The 9,196-nt window shown below is 47.2% G+C and overlaps 1 pseudogene; it reads right to left on the bottom strand.

Moving 5' to 3' along the window:
- LOC108168678 lies at positions 1 to 6,553 on the bottom strand (annotated as a pseudogene).
- Positions 6,554 to 9,196: the final 2,643 nt, after the last annotated feature.

Below are 9,196 nucleotides of genomic sequence, written 5' to 3'. Positions count from 1 at the left end.
TACTGTTACAGGTTGGTTAATTTATTAACTGTAGATAATATGTGTAATTTTACAGAGGCAGAAACTAGGACTGAATTGATAAGAGATCCTTAAAATATAATTTCTTACTTACTTAGAAAAATTCCATTAAAAAATTAGAATAGGCTGGGCAGTGGTGACATATACCTTTAATCCCAGTACTAGAGAGGCAAAGGCAGTCAGATCTGTGTTTGAGGCTAGCCAGGTTGACACAGCAATTTCCAAGGACACCCAAGTTTACACAGAGGAATCCTGTCTTGAAAAACCCACAAATTCACAAGAAAATCAAAACCACATTATCTTTTCTATTTTTGTTATGGAGGCAGGCACACTATAGATGATCCTTCCCGAAGAACATAGTGCACTGAAGTGCCTATTCAAAGCGCTTAATAACCTGCTCATATTGATTTCCTCTGTAAATAAAGGTGTTTGGTTCGAGGATGGATCAATTTCAGAACTGTTTCAGCTGCTTGGCTTTGTATTGCTTAGTTATTGATGCAGGAGGGACCAGCCCATTGTAGATGGTGCTACTCCTGGGCAGGTGGTCCTGGGTGGTATGAGAAAGCAGGTTGTGCAAGTCATGGAGAGCAAGGCAGTTATCAGCACCTCTTCATGGCCTCTGACCAGTTCCTGCTGTATTAGGTCCCTGTCCAGCTGGAGTTCTTGGCCTGACTTCCCTCAGTGATGGACTATTAACTGGAAGTGTAAGCTGAATAAAGCCTTTTCCTCCCTAAGTTGCTTTGGTCGGGTCTTTACCACAGCAGTAGAAACCTTAACAAAGACAATGATGCTAAACTGTAACTATTCAGGAACGTGAGCATCCATAGACTATGCTTGTTCCTAATGTGTTTTCTTATGTGACTGTGGGTAGGCCCCCAGATAAAACCTTCAGGCTTCCTTTGTTTGTTGAGGTCATTCCTTTGGAAACTACTCTCCCTGATGGCTAAGCTTCCGAATGTGTGAATCTGTGTGTGTGTGTGTGGGGGGGGGTAGGGGCTGTCACTCTTTTTCAAACCACCACACCACTCTTTAAAAGGAAACCCTGATGTTTAAAATGCACCAATGTATCAATCTCATTTTAGGATTAGTGCTCTGTAATTTTTAAAGGAATTTTGTTTACCATCGAGAAATTCCTAATGAAAGGGTTGGAGATGCAACTCCATGGGAGAATGTTTGCCTGGTATGCGGGGTCCCTGGGCTAGATCTGCGGCACAGCTTTTCTTAAGTCATAATGAAGACATTCTCTGTTATATTCCAGAAGCTTTATCATTTGTTGTGACCTATAATTTCCTATAATCATAGAATAGTCCATTTTCTGTTGCCATAAGAATGCCACAGATGACATAATTGATGAGGAAAACTTATAAAGAAATCATCTATTTCCTCAAGGTTCTGGAGCCTGGTGGCAGCATCTGCCTGACATCTGTGATGGCCATGGTAACACAGAGCAAGCTGAGCACAAGGAGCGTGGCTATAACAAAACATGCAAGCAACAACTTATTAATCCACTGACATGTTAATTCATGAGTGGGTTAATAAATTGACTCGGACCGAGCCTTCATAAGTCAACCACCCTTTTTATTTTTATACAGTCTTGAGAGTGTAATATAATATAATGCAATATATTTAATATACAACTACATTTCTCCCTTCCTCCCTCCAAACCCTCCCATAACCCTTCCTTGTTCTTCTTCAGTTTCGTGGCCTCCTTTTTTGGCTCCTGCAGGCACATACATGTGTGTACATATACATTCCTAAATAGAACCTGCTCACCAATGGACACGCCAAAGTGGATAGAAAAGTCCACAAGGCACCAGCCCTACCCAGAGGCAGCTGAGGGAAGCTGGGAGAGGAGGGCCTCCCCAGGGAAGTTCATAGGAAATGGCTGTCCAGTCCCAAATGGTCACCCTTTAATATCCATGTGCTCCTCTTGTCTCCCCGCCCAGCCCCTTCCTTCTTTTCCCTCTTTATTTTGTGGTCCTGTCTCATAGTAGGACCCATCTCATGATAGAAACTGTATCTCACCATGTATTCTGCCAAAATGAGTCAAAGCACACATAACCAGTTCTGGTTCAGCATGGGATATTTCTTTCTGTCCTCTTTTCTCAACATCTTGTAGTACTCAATTAGTTTCACATGTTGCCCTGCCCCCTCTCCCCACAACCTTATTCTAATTAGCATTTTTACCTAGCATCTTAGACAGGGTCTCTGTTGCTATGGTAAAACCACACAACCAAGAGAAACCTCGGGAAAGAAAGGGCTTATTTCATCCTGTAGCTTGTAGTCCATCGTCCTGGAAAGTTGGGTCAAGAACTCAAGGGACCTGGAAGCGGGAGCTGATGCAGAGGCCATGGAGGAGTGCTGTTTACTAACATGGAGGCATTTTCCCAATTGAGGGTTCTTCCCAAATGACTCTAGCTTGTGTTCAGTTGACAGTAAATTAGCCAGGACACTTAGCTACATCTTACTGTAATTATCATTCTCTTCCAAAAGGCTATTGAAAGTCTTGTTTTTCTCCCAAGAGACCTGCAGCTACTTTGCTCTCTCCAGTGAACTCATTACCTATGCAGTGAAGGTGACAGATGAGAGGAAGAGGAGTCATCCTCTCTGCTGCTCTTAGTGTGGCTAACAATCTTGGCACATAAAGTTTTCCATGCCAAAAAAAAAAAAAAAAAAAAAACAGAATAAAACAAAACAAAACAAACAAGTAAACAAACAAAAAACGGGTTTGGGGGAGCAGATTAGAATAGGGTTATGGCCAGCACAGGGAAGGATCCTGCTGATGTTAGTGTGGGGTTTTGAACTGGGTTGTGATTCTTGCTGTTAAAGGCTGGCATATGTTGGATTGGTCTTTTGAAGACAGAATGGAGTCGGGCACTGAATTTGGGTTTGAGGTTAGGATCAGCCAAGGAGTTTACATTGTATGTTGGAGGTTGGTTCTGAACTTCTAAGACAATTCAGGGAGGGATATATGGTTATGTGCAATTCTGCTCTGATATGGGGAGAGTCTGCTGGGCTGCTTTCTAGGTTCCCTGTGTGAGGCTGTAAGTCTCTCCAGAGCTATCCAAGCAGGGCAGGTGGCCATCCAGGTCCAAGGGAGAAGGAACACCAAAGCCTTCTGTGCTCATTTGGCCATTCAAGCACCTTGTTGGCATTTACCACACCACCCTTCTCTTTCTGGGAATGAGGCTGGAGTTTGATTAGGAGTATGGCTGTAAGGCTGGGCTTGCAGCTAACATTTAAGCTTGCCATAGAGCTATAAAAGGAACCATGCCTGTGCCAGGGCCCCCTTCTGGGGCACCTGGGACTTTGATGGTTCCCTAAGGGTGACTTGGATCAGGCATGTCTGCCTAGTTTGTTGTTCCCTTTTACCTGCTATGTCAGACTGTAGGGGGTCAGTAGTCTGCAGGCATGGGACCCTGGGTAAACTGAGGCTTTTCATGTGATGTGTGGTAGGTGGGGTTCTAAAGAGGGTCGTGAACTCACACCTGACTTTGGTAGATCTTAAAAGAGAGTCTGTCCCTGAGAACAGTTTCTGGCATGCACCTATCTTTGCCATAATTAACTTCTGAACATTCTCAAGTATTGGGGTCACTGGTGTTCTGAATTTTTCCCTATAGAACTCAAGAGCAAATCAAAAGCCTTCATATGTGAGGCTAGTGCTCTGCCACTGGGCAAGACCCTCCTTTTGTGGATATTTAAGACCTGACCAAGTTGTTGAGATCAGGATATACACATGAATCCAAGGCTATCCCATTAACGACAGGCAATAGGATAGAAGTTACAAACCAGATTTAAAGGAGGGAGAAGGGTCAGCATGGTGGTATGCCATTAATTCCAGTTCTCTGGAGGTAGAGACAGGTAGATCTCTTAGAGTTAGAGGTTGACCTGCCTACAGAGTTAGTTCTGAGTCAGCTAGGGCTACATAGTGAGACCCGGGGACTGTGTGGACAGGCATCCTCAAGATGAAAGGTGTGACCCTGTTGTGAGGAGCCCTGGAGTGGTCTGTGCAGGAGCCTCTTCTCCTGCTCTCCATCCTGGCGTGTCTTTTGACTGACCAGGGAAAACCCAAGACCTGCGTCCCCTTCTCCAAGGTCCCCCACGACTTTGGATTTCTCTAGGTTGAACCTTTTCCCTCCAGCTTCCATGTCAACACAGACTTGGGTCTTATCCCTTTGGGATTGCGAGGCCTTGGAGCTCTGCTGGGCAGAACTATGGGGCACTGCTTTGGAAGGAGGAGGCCTTTGCGCCTGACACACATCCTGTACTGCAGAAGCTGGCTGTTTTTTAGGGTGGACCCCTTTTGCATTTGGGGCTGGCAGAGATGGGCATGCGACAGGCTGTTCCTGAAGCAGTGTGCTCTCTGACATGTGTAGACTTCTGAGAAATTCCTGGATGGATTCGCTCTCTAGGTCGGCTGTACCCAGCTCCTTGTATTCTCTCTTTTCCTTTTCAGAAATCCCAAACTGCATTGCTAGGATCTTTTTTTTCAGGTGGAAATTCAGTTTGGCCAAGATATGTGTGTTTATTGGGTAGGGTCTGCATGGGGGAGGCTGACTCTCTGCAGGCACCTTCTCTGTCCTTCTGTCCGCCTCTGCTCCAGGCTGGAACTCTTCTGCAGTGTCCGCAGACACCCCACTGTCATCCTGAGCGCAGGGCTCAAGTGGGGTTATTTGAGTCAGAGCATTTGATGGGCTTTTGACAGCTTTGGGCATCTTCTCTCTGAGTCTAGGTTGGCTAGTGACTGCTGGGGATGCAGGCCTAGAGAGAGCTACACAGTAAAGGGCAGGCAGGCCTGACAGGAAGGCCAGATACTTATGATGTAAAGTTGTCTCCAGTTTCTTAATGGTTTCCTTAGGCAGGGATTGGGGCTTCTTACAGTGTTCAAAGAGAGTACCAGATAAGGTTTGTGTCTCCTGGCTGAGGGTCTTTGGTTTCCAGGGAACAACTTTGTGAAGTAAGTCAGGGTCACTTTTACTTTCTGCCTGTAACTTCCTGCATTGGCCTTGTGGAATCCAAGGGAAGGGAGCCACTGTTGCTAAGCTTCCAGGAATTTTGCATTCCCAAGATTTCCAGACTTGGGCCGGGACCTTGCCCTCCCGGATCTGTTCACATTTGGAATCAACATGGCTTTTCAACATTTCCCTTGTCTTGGCAAACAAGTGTGGCATGGGGATTGTCCCTTTTGCCCGCTGTGAGTGAGAACATGTCACCAGGCCCATTGGCCTCTGGTTTCCCGGGCTGTGAGATGCTCACATTGGGTAAGCTACTGCTGCCACAGGGCAGGGACTGCGGGTCTGTTGAGGAGAGCAGCATATTCATGGAGCGCTGGATCCTCTGGGGCAGCCCCCAGCGGAGGTGAATCAGATGCTTCTGCAGGTGGAATTCCAGCAGCCTTCCTGCGTGCTCTGGGAAGATGTCCCTGGTGGGATGTAAAAAGGGCTTCCTTGCCAAGGAAGTTTTTACTGTCTTAGCCTCACTGGGTGCTTCACACAGCATTCGGCGCTGGTTTTGGAGGAGGAGAGCTGGCAGGCCCCACTGAAGCTTGCTGAGTTGTTTCTTTAGGAGGTGGCGTTCCAGTGCTTCACACTCAGCCAGCGACAGGAACGGGACAGTAATCTGTGCTCCTTCACGCTCACAGGGAGTCTTGCCATTCAGAGAGGTCGGGGAAGAGGGAAAGGCTGACTTACATGGTGTTTTGGGTAAGAAAAGGCCCGAGAGTACCCCTGAGGGCTGAGCATCTGTGGAGGGCTTAGACATATCCTTTTTCTTGCAGGTACCTTGAGAACTCAAGGAAGTAACATCCAAGGACTCACTGTGAAGGGATGGAAAGGTCCCAAACCGTGAAGAATCTTTTTTGATGGTTCTCTGCCGTCACTAATTTCTTTTACTTCTTTTTCATTCCAGCCCTTGACTTTCATAATTAAATTGAGAACATCACAATTTTTCCCTTATCGCTTTACCTTTGGCCCCAAAATATGAGCCAGGCAGAGTTTGGTGAAGGAACTCAAGCCTGATCTTTATCTTTATTGTATAATACACGAGAGACTTCCTTTCTGGTCAAGTGTTTAATTCACATTCTAGGTTGGGGTAAGGAAAACTGACTTGTCTGAAGTAAGTTCAAGTCTCCTTCCCAGGATGAGGGCATTTTTATTTCCTTCATACCTTCTCTTAATAATGTACAGCAGAGACAAAGACGACAGACAACTCATTCGGAGATAGAAAATACATTTTGGGTAGTGCAGTCCCTACCTGTTCATCAAAGAAAATGACAATGCTGTGCTCTTAAAGGGATACAGAGGTTGGGGAGCCTAGAAACTGTCACCATGCAGGGCGGTCTCCAATACCAGAAGAGCATTTCTGAAGTAAACCCTGGGAGCTAGGGTAGGTTTCTGTGGTGAGTGGCATAAGCCAACCTAGGACAGTGCCGAGGGCAATGGCGGGAGTTGCCTAATATTGAGACAGAGCCAAGCTGCCGGGAGCGAGGCCGGAGCTTACTGTCTACAATATGGGGAGCAGTTAATAAGGAGGCCATCACTGACTTCTCAGAGGACGATCTGGGACAATGGATTCCTCGCTTTGACTGTCTTCCATGTCTGTTGGGAGCCGCGCCCACATTCGCCGTTACAAGATGGCGCTGACAGCTGTGTTCTAAGTGGTAAACAAATAATCTGCGCATGTGCCAAGGGTATCTTATGACTACTTGTGCTCTGCCTTCCCCGTGACGTCAACTCGGCCGATGGGCTGCAGCCAATCAGGGAGTGACACGTCCGAGGCGAAGGAGAATGCTCCTTAAGAGGGACGGGGTTTCGTTTTCTCTCTCTCTTGCTTTTCTCTCTCTCTTGCTTCTCGCTCGCTCTTGCTTCTTACACTCTGGCTCCTGAAGATGTAAGCAATAAAGCTTTGCCGCAGAAGATTCTGGTCTGTGGTGTTCTTCCTGGCCGGGCGTGAGAACGCGTCTAATAACAATTGGTGCCGAAATCCGGGACGAGAAAAAACTCGGGACTGGCGCAAGGAAGATCCCTCATTCCAGAACCAGAACTGCGGGTCGCGGTAATAAAGGTTCCCGTAAAGCAGACTGTTAAGAAGGATTCAACTGTATGAATTCAGAACTTTTCAGCTGGGGAACGAGAGTACCAGTGAGTACAGCTTTACGAGGTAAGCCTGGCCTTGAACTTTCTAACGAAATTCAAGACAGTCTATCAGAAGTAAAGTGGAAAATGTTTGGCCTTGAATTTTTTCTAATGTTAGGAGCCCTTTTGTTCCTTTTCACATGTTATCAAGTGGTTAAGATAGGGCGGATTCTAGATGAAATTCAGGACAAGCTATCAGAAGTAAAGCGGGGAGAGAGAGTAGGAGCAAAGAGAAAATATGGTACACAAAATAAGTATACAGGCCTTTCCAAGGGTCTTGAACCCGAGGAAAAGTTAAGGTTAGGTAGGAATACCTGGAGAGAGATTAGAAGAAAAAGAGGAAAAAGGGAAAAGAAGAAAGATCAATTAGCGGAGGTCTCTAGGAGATACTCGTCACTAGATGAGCTCAGGAAGCCAGCTCTTAGTAGTTCTGAAGCAGATGAAGAATTCTCCTCTGAGGAAACAGACTGGGAGGAAGAAGCAGCCCATTACCAGCCAGCTAATTGGTCAAGAAAAAAGCCAAAAGCGGCTGGCGAAGGCCAGTTTGCTGATTGGCCTCAGGGCAGTCGGCTTCAAGGTCCGCCCTATGCGGAGTCCCCGCCCTGCGTAGTGCGTCAGCAATGCGCAGAGAGGCAGTGCGCAGAGAGGCAGTGCGCAGACTCATTCATTCCCAGAGAGGAACAAAGGAAAATACAACAGGCATTTCCGGTCTTTGAAGGAGCCGAGGGTGGGCGTGTCCACGCTCCGGTAGAATACTTACAAATTAAAGAAATTGCCGAGTCGGTCCGTAAATATGGAACCAATGCTAATTTTACCTTGGTGCAGTTAGACAGGCTCGCCGGCATGGCACTAACTCCTGCTGACTGGCAAACGGTTGTAAAAGCCGCTCTCCCTAGTATGGGCAAATATATGGAATGGAGAGCGCTTTGGCACGAAGCTGCACAAGCGCAGGCCCGAGCAAACGCAGCTGCTTTGACTCCAGAGCAGAGAGATTGGACTTTTGACTTGTTAACGGGTCAGGGAGCTTATTCTGCTGATCAGACAAACTACCATTGGGGAGCTTATGCCCAGATTTCTTCCACGGCTATTAGGGCCTGGAAGGCGCTCTCTCGAGCAGGTGAAACCACTGGTCAGTTAACAAAGATAATCCAGGGACCTCAGGAATCCTTCTCAGATTTTGTGGCCAGAATGACAGAGGCAGCAGAGCGTATTTTTGGAGAGTCAGAACAAGCTGCGCCTCTGATAGAACAGCTAATCTATGAGCAAGCCACAAAGGAGTGCCGAGCGGCCATAGCCCCAAGAAAGAACAAAGGCTTACAAGACTGGCTCAGGGTCTGTCGAGAGCTTGGGGGACCTCTCACCAATGCAGGCTTAGCGGCCGCCATCCTCCAATCTCAGAACCGCTCCATGAGCAGAAATGATCAGAGGACATGTTTTAACTGCGGAAAGCCTGGGCATTTTAAGAAAGATTGCAGAGCTCCAGATAAACAGGGAGGGACTCTCACTCTTTGCTCTAAGTGTGGCAAGGGTTATCATAGAACCGACCAGTGTCGCTCTGTGAGGGATATAAAGGGCAGAATTCTTCCCCCACCTGATAGTCAATCAGCTTATGTGCCAAAAAACGGGTCATCGGGCCCTCGGTCCCAGGGCCCTCAAAGATATGGGAACCGGTTTGTCAGGACCCAGGAAGACCCACAAGGGTGGACCTGCGTGCCGCCTCCGACTTCCTACTAATGCCTCAAATGAGTATTCAGCCGGTGCCAGTGGAGCCTATACCATCCTTGCCCCCGGGAACCATGGGCCTTATTCTCGGCCGGGGTTCACTCACCTTACAGGGCTTAGTAGTCCACCCTGGAGTTATGGATTGTCAACATTCCCCTGAAATACAGGTCCTGTGCTCAAGCCCTAAAGGCGTTTTTTCTATTAGTAAAGGAGATAGGATAGCTCAGCTGCTGCTCCTCCCTGATAATACCAGGGAAAAATCTGCAGGACCTGAGATAAAGAAGATGGGCTCCTCAGGAAATGATTCTGCCTATTTGGTTGTA

This window comes from Mus musculus (assembly GCF_000001635.26).
Source record: "Mus musculus strain C57BL/6J chromosome 4 unlocalized genomic contig, GRCm38.p6 C57BL/6J MMCHR4UN_CTG4".
NCBI classification, from domain to species: Eukaryota; Metazoa; Chordata; class Mammalia; order Rodentia; family Muridae; genus Mus; species Mus musculus.
This window is presented reverse-complemented; position numbering and strand designations above follow the sequence as displayed.